We start from the raw sequence: 14,863 nt of genomic DNA on the forward strand, positions 1-14,863 counted from the left end.
AATTATTTTTCAGTCACTTAATACATGGCAAAGCCTTCAGAACGTTCAAAATAATTACCAAGATTAACAACATTTCTGAAATTGTGACATACTGATAAAAGTATTCAAAATAAGTACAAAAGTGTTCAAAATAATTTCCGAAGTATTAAGATGTATGAAAAGGCTAACACGACCGCATTTTTTGACAATGTACTACTTTTTCACATTAACTGAAATTTTTCAAAGTATCCAAAGTGTCCAGAATGTTCGCAATTTCAAATACCTGCTCTCTGCTTATATTTAGACATATTTTGTTGTTATGGCAGAAGGATTTCGTCAACCTGGACGGCTGGTGTTTGATAATAATGTTGCTCAGAATTGGTGAATGTTTAAGCAAGAATAAGAAATTTTCATACAGGCTGCATTTTCTGATAAAGACACACGGACAAAGGTATTCATACTTCTTAATTTAGCTGGCTGTGAAGTCATTCAGAGGGAACATTCATTTGTGTTTGCAGGGGAGGGGGAGAACCGACATACTGTGATACAGGCTGAAATGCGGGAAGACCCTGAGTGCTTAAAATGTAAATTTGCAGACATGTGTAACCCTCAAATGAATTTTACACTGGAAAGACACATGTTTTACACAAGAAATCAGAAACCTGGTGAAACTATAGCAGCATATATTACCAACTTAAGAAATAAAGCAAAAACATGCAGATTTGTTGATTTACGAGATAAGTTGATAAAAGACAGGCTTGTGTGTGGTGTTAATAATGATGCAATGAGAATGATTTTGCTTCAAGACAGTGATTTAATGTTGAGCAAAACCACTGAGATTTGTCAAATATATGACCTTACAGAAAAGCATAAGAATATGCTCAAGAATGAGAAAAACGTGCATGCATTGCTTGACAGTATGAATGTTGATAGTGTACAACATAAAACTAAGATGAAAAAGAAATATAAATTAAAGAGCATGGCAGTACCTTAATTATAAAGCGAAAAGGCCCTCAACACCCAACCTTATTGTTAGTTATCGTAACTGTGGTGGCAATCATGAACCTAAATGAGAGAAGTGCTTAGCTTTTGGTCAGCAATGTCATAAATGTAAAAAGTGGAATAATTTCAAAAGGTTTTGCAAATCCAAAGTGGTACATATTTTTATTAAAAGAGAACATCTGAGGAAGCAAGTAGATCAGATAGAGAGCTGTAAGCAAAGTTTCTATGTTGATGGTGTCTCTGCGATTGATGAAACAGTTAACACAGTAGATTATCAGCTGGCAATGGGAAACCTGAAGTGATTAAAGTAGACACTGGATCCAAGTGCAATGTTATATCAGCACAAATGTCTGACAAAGTAAGAGCTGATGAGAAATTTGATTCAGCAAAGTGTGAAAAACTAGTTGCTTGTGGTGAAGAGATTCAAACTGATGTCACTGTAGTTCTCACATGCCATTCTGCTGGGAACAGCTATGACTTGCAGTTTTATGTAGTCAAAAGTCACATGCAGTCATTGTTAGGCCTCAAAAATAGTTTGAGAATGGGACTGATTTGATTTAATAAAGAGGTCCACCATATAAGTCTGAACAACAACAATAGTTTTACACAGAAGATTTTTAGTGATTATGCTGATATTTTCAAAGATGACCTTGGGAAACATCCAGTCACATATTCCATGAAGTTAAACCACGAAGTAAGCCCAGTTGTCAGACCATCAGGAAGGTTTCGGTAGCAATGCAGAGCAAAGTAAAAGCAGAACTTGACAAAATGGTGCATTTAGGTATAATTACTCCAGTAAAAGAACCAAATGAATGGGTTTCCTCTATGGTCATAGTTCATAAGAAAAGCTCAGATGATATTAGAATATGTACTGATCTGAGAGACTTAAAGCGCTTAAGCTTCCTCATTATCCAATGTGCACAGTAGAAGAAGTAGCTGCTCTCATGCCAAATGTCACTGATTTTTCAGTCTTAGATGCAAAAAGTTCCTTTTGGTAAATTTCACTGGATCACTAATCTTCATTGTTAACCACTTACAGTACACCATTTGGTAGCTATAGATTCTTGAGAATGCTATTTAGGATAAATTCTGCCAGTGAAGTCTTTCAACTTGCGATGGAACAAATTTTTTTCAGCTTATCCATGGGCTATTATAGAAGACGACATTCTTATAGGGGGTAATGGTGAAGATGATCATGATAGAAACCTAAAGAAAGTTCTAGACTGTGCATGTGAAGTGAATCTTAAACTGAATCCTCAGAAATACAAATTCAAACTGAAAGAAGTTACTTATGTGGGTCATTTACTTACCAGTTTTGGCTTACAACCAGGTCTGTCTATGCAAGCAGCAGTTCTTGAGATGCCAGTTCCAGAAAATGCCACATCTTTGCAACATTTTCTTGGTATGGTCAACTATTTAGAAAAGTTCATCCCAGACCTGAGTGAGTTTTCAGCACCTTTATGTGAGCTGACACGCAAAATTTAAACTGGTCCTGGTTGGAACAACACCAAAAAGCATTTGACGTTCTGAAACAGAAAATTCCCAGTCCACCCACATTAAGATATTATGATGTTCACAAGCCTGTCACTCTTTCGTGTGATGCTTCAAAGTATGGTCTTGGTGCAGCATGTCTTCAAGAAGGCATATCAGTAACCAATGCATCCAGGACTTTAATTCAAACTGAAATGCAGTGTGCACAAATTGAAAAAGAACTTTTGATCTATCTGATCTCTCTAAGATTACATTAAATTTTACTAATGACCTTAGAAACAGTCTACCACATAGGGGCTATAATTGGTCTCTAAATCCAAACTTGTTAAATAAAGAAGAAATAATCCAAGAAATTCAAGACATTCTCAATTCCTTACTAGTTAAATTAACTAAACAGCAACATACACCTGATATTGAATGGGCGGTAACTAAAGCTCAGGTAAGAGGGATTTTTCTTCAAAAAGCCTCGTACTATAAAAAAAATCCAACTCAGAGATATACAAATGTTAGAGACTAAAATTAAAACACTAGATCAGGATTTAATCCAGAATCATAACAGACAAACAGAAATGGAATTATTAAAATGTCAGAAAGACCTTTTCTTGATTCAAAATAACAGGTTGACATTTCATGAAAATAAAATGCTTGCAAGATATGCTAACCATATTCAAACGCCATCAAAGGCATTAGCAAGGATTATTAACCAATCTAAATCGCCCTCTCAAATTCCAGAAATACTTTTCAAGGACAAACTATACACAAAATTTGAGGATATTATAAATATCTTTGAATTGATATACTCCCAAATTTATGGTGAGCAAGATGAATCACTTACAAATATGATTAATAATGACTTTCTACAAAAAAATTAATTTCCCGAAAATAGATGATAACTCCCAGAAAGATTTAATTAAACCAATTTCCACTGAAGAAATAATAAATACAATTAAAAAGTTGAAATCCAATAAAGCGTCGGGCCTAGATGGTCTTACCGCAGAGTTTTATAAAACTTTTTGTAATACTTTTGGTAAAATACTGTCATATACGTTTAATTATATAATCAATAATAAAATTAATGACCCTCACTTTAATGCTTCCAAAACAATTCTTATACATAAAGAAAATTCGGATTCTCAAAACCCAGATAATTATAGGTCCATTTCACTTTTAAATATAGATACGTAAATCCTGACTTCTATACTAGCTAATAGATTGAAGAAGATAACGAATTTAGTAATATCTAATGAACAAGCCGCTTTTTTAACTGCTAGACAAACCAGTGACAATACTTTAACACTTCATACATTAATCTCGTATGCCAATCAAAGGAATTTAAATATGCATGCACTTATTATTGATGCACAAAAGGCCTTTGATCGAGTTAGCATAAAGTTTCTATTTGATATTTTACCATATTTTAAGATACCTCACGAGTTTATCCTAATATTACAAATATTATATAATAATCCTTATACATCTTTATATATGAATAAAAACTTTTCTAAAAGGATTCAAATTAAAAATGGAACCTGCCAAGGCTGTCCTTTATCCCCCCTATTATTTAATTTACATCTAGAACCTTTATTTTTACACATTAAACAAAATATATACCATAATGCCTCAATACTTTATGGTACCAAGATCTCTATGGCTGCTTTTGCGGATGATCTTAATATATACTGTACAACACCAGTTTCAGATACCCAAAAACTATTAAGAGCAGTTGAAGACTATGCAGTAATATCTAACTATAAAATAAACCTTAAAAAAAACAATTTATTTCCTTTAAAAACTCCAAAACCCTTTTCACTTTTACCATTAATAGGGCAAGTAAAATCTGAAGAAAAGATTAAATATTTAGGTATTACATTTTCCACAGATAATAAAGACTTTTATATCAGTAACATTAAACTAAATTGGGATCACATTCTATCTGACTTAAGGAGATGGAATAATTTGAAATTACCACCACTAGCGAAGGTCTCAATTATTAAAATGAACGTATTACCCAGATTATTATATATCTTCAGATCTACTCAAGTTCTAATCCCTAAGAAGTTCTTTAAACAAATTCATACGGAATCTGCTAAATTTATATGGGAACCAAGGAAAACCAGAATATCATACGACAAATTGATGACCCCGAAAAATAGAGGGGGTTTAGACTTACCCAACTTTGAAACATACTATTTAATAATAAATTCTAATAGAATTTTAAGAATTGCTAATTACGATACACGTAGTAATAAATGGTCACCAAATTGGTTAAAACTGTATTACAAACATGTTGTAAGTCTGAATATTAATCCTAAATCATTACCTTTCCTAGGAAAAGACACGTTTAAATCATATGCTATAATGGAACACGTTAAAATAAATATAACATTATTACAAAATCTCTTTAGATCGTTAAATATTATCCAACATATGATGACCTTCCAACCTTTTCATAGGAATCCTAACCTGAGAATTAATAATCAACTAATAGATCTAAAAAATTTTCCACTTATAATCAATTTAACTCTTTCTGATATTTACCCATATCTCAAATATTCGACTCATGAATTAAGACAGGAAATGACTCTTCCCAAATCATACTTAGTCATATTGAGACAGATTAAAAAAATATCCATAAGCTACTTTAAAGATTTTAGCATTAACGATGAGGATTTAGCGAAATGTACAAATCTATGGCAAGCCCTTCTACAAGATACCAATTTTATAACATCTACATGTAAACTGATAAAAGACTTTAAATATCAAACTCAAGTCCTTTTGTCAAATTATTGGAAAGAAAAAATACCATTGATTGTAAGAAAGTAAAATAATAAAAGCAATTAATTTAACAGTAAAATCAATTTCTCTTCGAAAGTTAACATTTACCCAACTCATGATACTTAATAATGCTTACTGTACACGACTTAGCATGCATAAATTTAACTCTAAAAATGATCCTAAATGCCCATACTGTAAAGATCAAACTGCTGACCTCCTTCACATGTTCTGGAGCTGTAAATGAATATATAAACTTTGGAATTCTTTAAAACTTCAACTCCAAAAGATGGGTTATCAAAATTCAACACTTTCTTGGGAATTTATGATATTACATATCCCTCCAAACTATTTATCTAGATCCCAAATGACCATACTTATAAATATCTTTTTGTTAATGAAACTCTACATAGCTACAAATTGGTTGAATCCATCTCAAACTTCATGGGACAACTTCAAGATGTTAGCAATAAAACATATATTAGCCCACAAATTATTAATCAATGACCATAGCAAAAATATAAATAATCCAAAGATATGGGAACAAATTTTTAATATTTTACTGGCTTAATGTTCCAAGCCCAGCTAAACCCCTGGGCATATATACTATAAAATCAAAATGTTATCAGAAATTATACTATTACAAGATATTAGACCTACTGATAAGATTCTTCATATGTTCTTCTCTATTCCTTTTTGTTAAATGATGGAAGCATTCATGTAAATAGTGTACATATGTTGTAGAATTGTGGTTAGAAGCATTGTTTGGAAATTACCTGTTTTTTTTCTTTTTCTGTTCAATTCTTTGTATCAATAAGTTGAAAAATAATAAAGAATTATTATTGAAAAAAAAAGAAAAATAACTTTTGGCAGTAGCGTTCGCATGTTCAAAATTCATTGCTTATATTTATGGCAAACCTATTCAAATAGATACTGATCACCAGCTTCTAGTGACAATTCTGAAAAAGCCAATACATACAGCCCCAGCGCACCTTCAACGAATGATGTTAAAATTGCAAAAGTACAATTTCAGTATTGTCTATACAAAAGTCAAATATCTACACCTTGCAGATGCTTTGTCAAGAGCACCCAGACAAATAACACAACAGCATGATAATGAGAAAGCAGACTTTGAAGTCATGGAAGTCAGAAATATTTCCTCATTACGTCTTGATGAACTTAGAAATCATACAGCTTCAGACCCAGTTTTCCAGAAGCTGCAACATTTTATCAGTCAAAGATGGCCAGCACAACAAACCAGTCCACTACTTGACATGCAGAAGTATCTTCCTTATAGAGATGAGCTCATAATGGAAGATGGAATCATCATGAAAGGCCCTAAAGTGCTAATTCCTACAGCATTACAACAGGACTATATCAAAATTTTATACTGTTGTCACCCAGGTACTGATTCTACCAAAAGAAGGACAAGAGACATAATATTTTGGCCTTCTATGTCAAAAGATATAGAGAAGAAAACTCTAGCTCACTTTGCAACAGTACTAAATCGCAATGAATTCATTTGTTGTTATATGTTGATGTGATATGTAGCTTGTTAAAATATCTTGTTCTCCTATTGCATGTCGAACAAATCAAACACAGAGGATGTAGTCAGTGATGGTGAACCTATGACACGCATCTCAAAGGTGAAACACGTCACAACGTTTTGGGTGATATGTCAGAGATTACCAACACTCGAGTTACCAAAGACACTGGTTTTGCATTCGTTGCTCATGTGAAGTGCACTTAATTATTGTGTGACAGGAGCTTTTGACAAGCCAAACCCAAAAGGTTCGCCATCACTGATGTAGATCATTGTGTGTCTTGTACCTAGTCAGCCACTTTAGCTAGACAGCACATGCATATAAGTTACTGAGCACATGCAAGATCAGTGCCATTTTGTATAGTCAGTCAGAGTGAATGCAGGCTAGAATGGAGATGCATATGCGAGTGCGTTTGAAGTAATGAGTCAGTCAGCTTAAATATATTTTCCAGCTACAGTTCCTGATGTGTTTATGTACAATAAACAACTTGAACCCATCACAATGCTTCAGTGTCTCATTGGAATACACGAGACATGCAACACCATAGTTATCAATAATTTTCCCATTATTATCAGAAAAAGTATGATTGGAATTATCTAAGTGGTTAGCAGCAGTGGGATCAACTAAAGCTACAGTTGCTGGGTCAGGTTGGTGAATAGTGCATTAAAACTTAAAAGACTGAGGAACTTGATATATCCCATCTGCCTTCTTAGGGGCAGCTGGCTGACCATCAGAAAAATTGCAAGCAGTAACACACATCTTCTAAAGCTGGCGAAACAGGGGGAATGGTTGTAGGTTCTAGAAACTCCTCAAGTCCTAATAACAACTACTATTATAATAAGTCCTTAAGTCCTAATAACAACTCATAGTATTATCTGACGAAATGAGAAACATCAGTGTTCTGATTGCAGCAGAATTTCATTTTCACATTGAAAACAGTGGCACATTTTAACAACAGTCTCACAGAAAGAGAACCCCCCACAGAGAGAATCAAAAGCTGAGCTCTCCTCTAAGTTTGAATAAGAAATCTCAGAAGAAAACTCCATATCTCTCCCTCCATCTTCCTGTTCAGGTTCAGAATCTTGAATCTCTTCAGGCAAAAGGTATCCCTCTTTGTTGTACCAGAAACGACTTTACAAGCAGGACTAATAGACTAAATTAAACCCTGAGCCAGACCTAGTACACTACTCCTGTCTAAGGACATTTGAGGAGGAGTAGACACATGCTTAATTTTCTGTTTCTTTTTGACTGGAAAATGGGGTCAGACATTGTACTAATGGCTGCAGCAGCTGTCCCAAGGGATAGGCATATCATTCTTCCCTAACAGAGAGGCCTTCCCTGTTCCTTCTCCCATAACTGACAAGAATGGCTCACCCTTATCCACTGAGGGGACTCCAACAGCCACAAAGTACTTGGCTAGCCCCTGGTCAATAGTGACTATAGGTGCTACACCACAGGGATCCAGGGTAAAAGATGAATAGTCTGAGGTACAGCAAATGTCACAGCAGACACCCACCTGCAGCTGAGGCAAACTGCTAGATGCTGTGGAGGCAAAGGTTGTTTGTGGATGGAAGAAGGACTGACTGTGGGACTGGTAGTTTGCTGCATGGTCAAACCAAAAAGTGGTGCTTCTTTCCTGGGGAAGACAAGCAGCAAAGGCCAGTAAAAATTACAAGTCTTTAAAAGTCACTTTTTCACAGAAAAAAAATAGAAAGCACTTTAAAACACTTTTCCAGCTCCAGAAAGTAAAATAAATATAATTTCACCACAAAAAATTGTTTTAGCTACTTTACACAACTTTTAAACTGACAGGAAAAAAGAGAACTCCCATTTAAAAATACAATGCAGTCTTGAGACAATCTGTTAAAACACAGATCCTACCTCTAAAATAACTCTCCTGAAGAGGAAAGTGATAAAACACAAACAATATTTACAAAATGAAAGTTTTTTTCCCCAAAGGGAACATATCTGTCCAGGAAAGAAGCAGCAGGAAGCCAACCGTTGATCCTCAAAAGTATTCGAGGCGCGCTCTCTTAGGCAGCAGTAAATCTCTGAAAGGCTTAGCATCCAGACTTGTCTTTTAGTCAGCCCAACTCAAGCTGCCTGACAGTTTGAGCTTGTGGAAGATGCCATGAAGCTTTAGAAGCTGGCTCACTGTTATATCCTTAGCAGGATATAATCCCATATAGCTAAGGCTACTGCAGCAGTGAACAATATGATGAACATCTGGCAGGCCCTAGCAAAGTTTATGTGAGTATAAGGACAGCAGTCTGATATTAGAAAGGAATCTGGATCCTGGCCAAGGCTCTTACCTCCCCCAGTGTGCCTTTTTTAGGCCATGTTCCAAAGACAAATCTTCCAACAAAAAAGATCTGTCAAAAAGCAAGTTGAAGGTCATGCTGCTTAACACTAGAAGCCTTAACCTGAAAATGCACTCACTGAAGGCTCTCCTCACACTGGAAGATGCCAATGTCTGTGTGGTCATGGAAACTTGGTTCAGAGATGCGGACAGCACCCCTGCCTTACCATGCTATATCTTATTCCACACTTTCCGACCCCAAAACGAGGTCAGAAAGACTAAAGAATTCATTAACCCCAACTGCCGTCTCATGGCACCTCTGTGGTTACATTCGAGCGCAATGTGAGACGATAGTAACTGCATGTTGTTACACCTGAGTGCCTTCTTCCAATGCAATTAACTTTGCCATCAGATTATAACTCCACTGTTGAAAATTAAATTGAAAAAGTAACTGAACTTTGTCAGTTACCTTGTCAGCTTAATTTTCAGCATGGAGTTACATGGTGTTCATATTTGAGTTTTCCGTGCAAATAAATAGGGGGTCCAATGGTAAAAATTCCCTTTCTTTTTCTGGCTTTTGTGGAATTTACTGCTGGATCCCTCAATTTATCCTGCTGATCACTTCAAAAAATGGGAATTTTGATACAGTCACGGCTCTCTGAAGAAAGACCTGCACTGGAGATCTGTCTGTATTTCTATAACAAACTGCGAGTCTCTTATATGGACCGTTTCACCTCTGATCCAGAATAAGGTAAGATGGTGCCTTGTTACAGCTTTGCTTCTCTCATAGCAATGCTAAACGCTCTTGCTACATTTTTCATAATGCGCTGGTTTTCCGATTAATTAGTGGCTGTAGTTAGAAAATAATGACACATATTTAATTTCCACACTTCATATCCTTTAATAAACCCTTAGTGCAAAATCTGTTATTATACCATGACCCCCCCAAAACGTGCACGCTGATTGGCCAGCGTGCCCGTTGTAAATCGAGTTATACTAATGGAAAAAGGTCCGGTCGCCCGGACTTTTTTCCATTAGTATAACTCGTTTTTTTTAAAACACTGTCTCGCTATGTTAAATGGGTTTAACATAGCGAGACAGCTTTAAAATAAGCAACCGTTGCTTATTTTAAAGCTGTCTCGCTATGTTAAACCCATTTAACATAGCGAGACAGTGTTTAAAACGGAGAAAGCAAGATCTCCGTTGCTTTTTTTTAGAGTCTCGCTATGTTAAATGAGTTTAACATAGCGATACAGTTTTAAAATAAGCAACGGAGATGTCCGTTGCTTATTTTAAAACTGTCTCGCTATGTTAAACTCATTTAACATAGCGAGACACTAAAAAGCAATGGAGATCTTGCTTTCTCCGTTGCTTTTGCCCACAGCTCTGATGTACTGCAGGCGCGCAGTACATCAGAACTGCCGCGGATGCCAGACATCTGCGGAAGGGCAGTAAACAGGCATTATACTATGCCATTATTTAAGAAAAGTAATAGTTTCTTTTCTTAAATAATGTCATGATAATAGCAATAACCACTTCTGGGTGTGGGTAATGCTAAATTTACCCACGGTTGGCTTTGTTTGGACCCTCGGGACCAAACCACGCCAACCGTGGGTAAATTTAGCATTACCCACACCCAGGCGTGGGTTATTGCTATATTCTATCAACGTCCAACGGTTGTATAAGCAATGTCAAATTGTCCCTACATTTGACCAGCTTTCTTGCTGTACGAAGCAGCAATACAGTTTAACATTTGTCACAAAGTCAGTGATTCTGAAGAAAAATCAATCAACAGATACAAAGCACACAAACCAGTTTCACAGCTTCAGTTTGAACACACATAGGCAGAACTATAATTACCAGATCACAACGAGAAGAAGCAACAGTGGTCTAATTATCGCGGGGCATATGGGAGCGAGGCGGTTTGGGGCTAGTAGTTTTGTTGTTTACATCACCTGAATGTTGGGGTTTCTTGTGTCAGCGTTGTCAGGTAGAGGAATTTTCCAAAAGACTCCTCATTCTGTACTTGTTCTGAGTAGTGTCAGGAGATTGCGGCAAGTAGGACAGCCGGTGTGCTGTCACTGGCAATGCAGCAAGTCAGGACTACCTACGGTAAGGCAAGGGGATCCTCTGTCAGGTCAGATGACTTTGGAGGGATGCTGAAGTTGTGTTTAAAAGTATTTCTATGTAAAACATTTCTAATCTCAATTAGAAAGAAGAATAGCAAATAAATGCATTACTTTGATTTTTGTGGTAAAACCTGTACATTTTGTGTGAAGATAATATGATTAGATGTAACGTTTAGTGATTTCAGGACCGTGTTGTTAATAGGTGTTTTCTGCTTTTCATGTCATATATTTCCTATTCAGATTTAATGTTCTATCTTAGGAGTTAGTTAGGTCATAGTATTCTATTTTGGCTGTATGTGAAGTGATATACTGTGGCCGTATGTTATAATTAACATTTATGAAGCTAGAAGTGAGCATATTAAAAAGTGTTGCTGAAAACAAAAATGTATATGTGAAAAAATGTGACAGAAGCAGACTTTGCTCATTTTAATATATATATATATATATATATATATATATTTTTTTTTTTTTTTCTGGTATAATAGATTAATGCAACTTTATTTTTGGAACACTATGTTTCTACAGAGCTGATGTCATCTTTTTGCAGGCACTTCACTAAATAGTAGTGCCTACAAGAACTTTTGTCTTTCTCTTGCTGGAGACAGTAACTACTGTATTTTTTTACTATAATGGCACTTTTTTAGTGTTTGTAGCCTTTCACATTCTGTATCAAGAGTTTTCTATTCTCTGGCTGCTGTGGATAACTGGACACTTGTTATTTGTTACATAATTTTTACATGTTTTTCCCACATTCCTCCCTGGTGTATATACTGCTCCTTTCTGTTAATTAGCAGCTTGCACTGTTCTGTTTTTCTGCCCGGTGTAGGAATTTATCCATCACTGTACAGGTGATGGACATACACTGTTACTTTGTTTATCTTATTTTAACTGCTTATAGATTTAAATGTAGAAACTTAGACTTCCTCATATGATGATCTTCTTGACTCCACAGTGTTGGATAGGCTTCAGACTGTAGGTAAAGTACAGTTGTGTACACTTACCATAAATGTAGATGTTCGAGTGTATTCACTGTTGCAGTCATCACATTTGGGTTATCCTGCCAGGGGTAGCCCTCAGTCGGCCCGAATACCAGAGGCTTAGTATTTCTGCGTCAGTTGCTGTCGCTATAGGACTGATGTCAGGTCGTCAATGGTACAAAATCAGGCAGCCGACGCCATTACAACAGTTTTTCTTGCCCTAACTGTCAGGATCCCCCCAAATAGGGAGCTAGGTTATGGTGGAAAAACGCCACCAGTAGAAAGTAAATACCAAAAAATCCCTGTAAGGAGAAAGGAAGAGAGAGAGAGAGAGAGAGAGAGAGACAAGGGGGATGGAGGGAGGGAAACCAGGACTGCAACAGTGAATACACTCGAACATCTACATTTATGGTAAGTGTACACAACTGTACAATGTTCTTCGTGTTTCACTGTTGCAGTCATCACATTTGGGCTGATTCCCAAAGCTGAAGAAAAGGGTGGAGGCAGTCAAGAAGACAGTGGGCTGGCTAGGATGCCCTGCAAGACTGCGGTGGCAAAGCCTGCCCTGGATATGGAGAAGATAGGCAGGTGGTAATTCTTGGTGAAGGTATGAAGAGATGTCCATGTTGCAGCCTCCAGGATGTCCCTGGTGAGGACCCTTCTAAGAAAGGTTGCAGAGGTGGAGGTTGCTCTGGTGGAATGTGTCCTGACCCCCTTTAGGGGTGGTTTCCCGTGCTGTCTGTAGCAGAAATGGATGCAGTGTGCTATCCATTTGGAGATTGTTTGTTTGAATATGGCCTTGCCCTCTGCTCCTGCTGTGAAGCTGACTAGCAATTGATCAGTTTTTCCTGAAAGATTTAGTCCTGTCCAGATAGAATCTGAGTTGTCTGTGCACATCTAGAGAGTGCAGAATCCTTTCCCCCTTGTTTTATGAGCTAGGGAAAAAAGGTGGGCAAATGTATGGATTTATCAGGGCATACTGAAATGCAATTAAATTATTTAATTAATCAATTTAACAATCAGTTCCCTTGTATATAAAGTGCAAGCATTTTAGCAAGTTGTAATTGTCTTTTGCTGAAGAAGGTGTTCGAAAACCTACTTGTTTGGATTTTTCAAGCGTTGTTATTTCACATTTTGGAATCATGTTTGGTTATTTAAACTAACCTTGGATTCGCATCTGTGGATTTATATCAAGGGATTTATATCTGTGGTTCTTTAGCCCTCATTTGGAGCTTCCAGAGTGAACTTTGGTGGTGTTTTTGGTAACGTGTTGTTCACTCAGTTCACATCTCCTTATTTTGGTCAAATGTATGGATTGGTTGAGAGCCACACTGGACACCACTTTAGGCATGAAAGATGGGTTAGTTCTAAGTGATACTCTGTCAGCATGGAAAATGATGAAGGCCTCTACAACCATGAGTGCTTGTAACTCTGATACTCTTCTAGCTGGAGTGATGGCCAGAAGAAAGGCTGTTTTCCAAGAAAGAAATTTTTAATTTGCTAAAGCTGCAGGTTCAAAGGGGAGTAGGGTGAGTTTTTCCAACACAAAATTAAGGTCCCAAGCTGGGGTAGGAGCTCTTCTGGGTGGCCTTAAGTTGTTAGCCACTCTTAGGAACTGTTTGATGAGAGGGTGTGAGAAGACAGGAGCTCTGTGCTGTAATAAGCAGAGATGGCAGAGAAGGATAGACCCCTGTGTAGTAGGTCTGCCAGGTAATCCAGGATGAGAGGTAGGGAGGGTTGTGCTGTTCCAGCTCCCTTAGCCTGGATCCAGGTGCAAAACAAAACCTTTTCCACTTGTCAGCATAGGATTTCCTAGTGCTGGGGCATCTGGCCTCACATATAACATCTAGGACTTGTTTGCTTAGGCTGGCAGCTTGAGGGGTGGTCAGGGAATAAGCCAGGCTGTCAGGTTGAGGGTCCACAATTAGGGATGCATGAATTCTCAAAATAGCGTAATACAAGTTTTAATATCCGCTTTCGTTTCGCTTTATTGACATCAAGAAATTTGTGAGGAGAATGAATCTGTCTTATATTTTACATGATATTTCATGTCCCAGTAAAACGTTCATTAAACCTTCCAGTTTTAATCCCCCTTTGGTTCACACATTAAAAGTTTTTGAGGAAGCTTGTATACAAGAAATGCAAGGTTCTCTAAATAAAGTTGACAGACAGGTACATAATTTAAATGTTAATGAAAGAAATGCCTTCAATAGGCTATGTCAAATGAATAGGACACTTAGATTCATGAGAAGTGACAAAGGTGGGAATATAGTGATTATGACACAGGAGTCTTATAATTTGAAAATGTTAGAATTATTAAAAAATAAAGATGAATATGAGGTTATCACACTTTATGACATCAGGAGAAGGGAAAGGTTGATACATTCATATTTATATGAAGCTCTGATGTCAAACGAAATCGACTTAGAAGTTTATGAATTTTGTGTCATTGAGAAACCCAGAATTGGTATTCTTTTTGGTATACCTAAGACACATAAAAGCTGTATAGATCCCCCTTTTCGGCCGATAGTGTCCTCACCTCATTCAGTCACTGAAGGGATTGCACTCATCATAGATGCTACTTTAAATCCCTTGGTGTCCAAATATGATTCTTTTCTTAAAGACTCATGGCATTTTCTTAAAAAACTGAATGAGTTTGCATGCTCAAAA

Source organism: Protopterus annectens, chromosome 17.part0 (assembly GCF_019279795.1).
Source record: "Protopterus annectens isolate FY-2018-M chromosome 17.part0, PAN1.0, whole genome shotgun sequence".
Taxonomy (NCBI): domain Eukaryota; kingdom Metazoa; phylum Chordata; order Ceratodontiformes; family Protopteridae; genus Protopterus; species Protopterus annectens.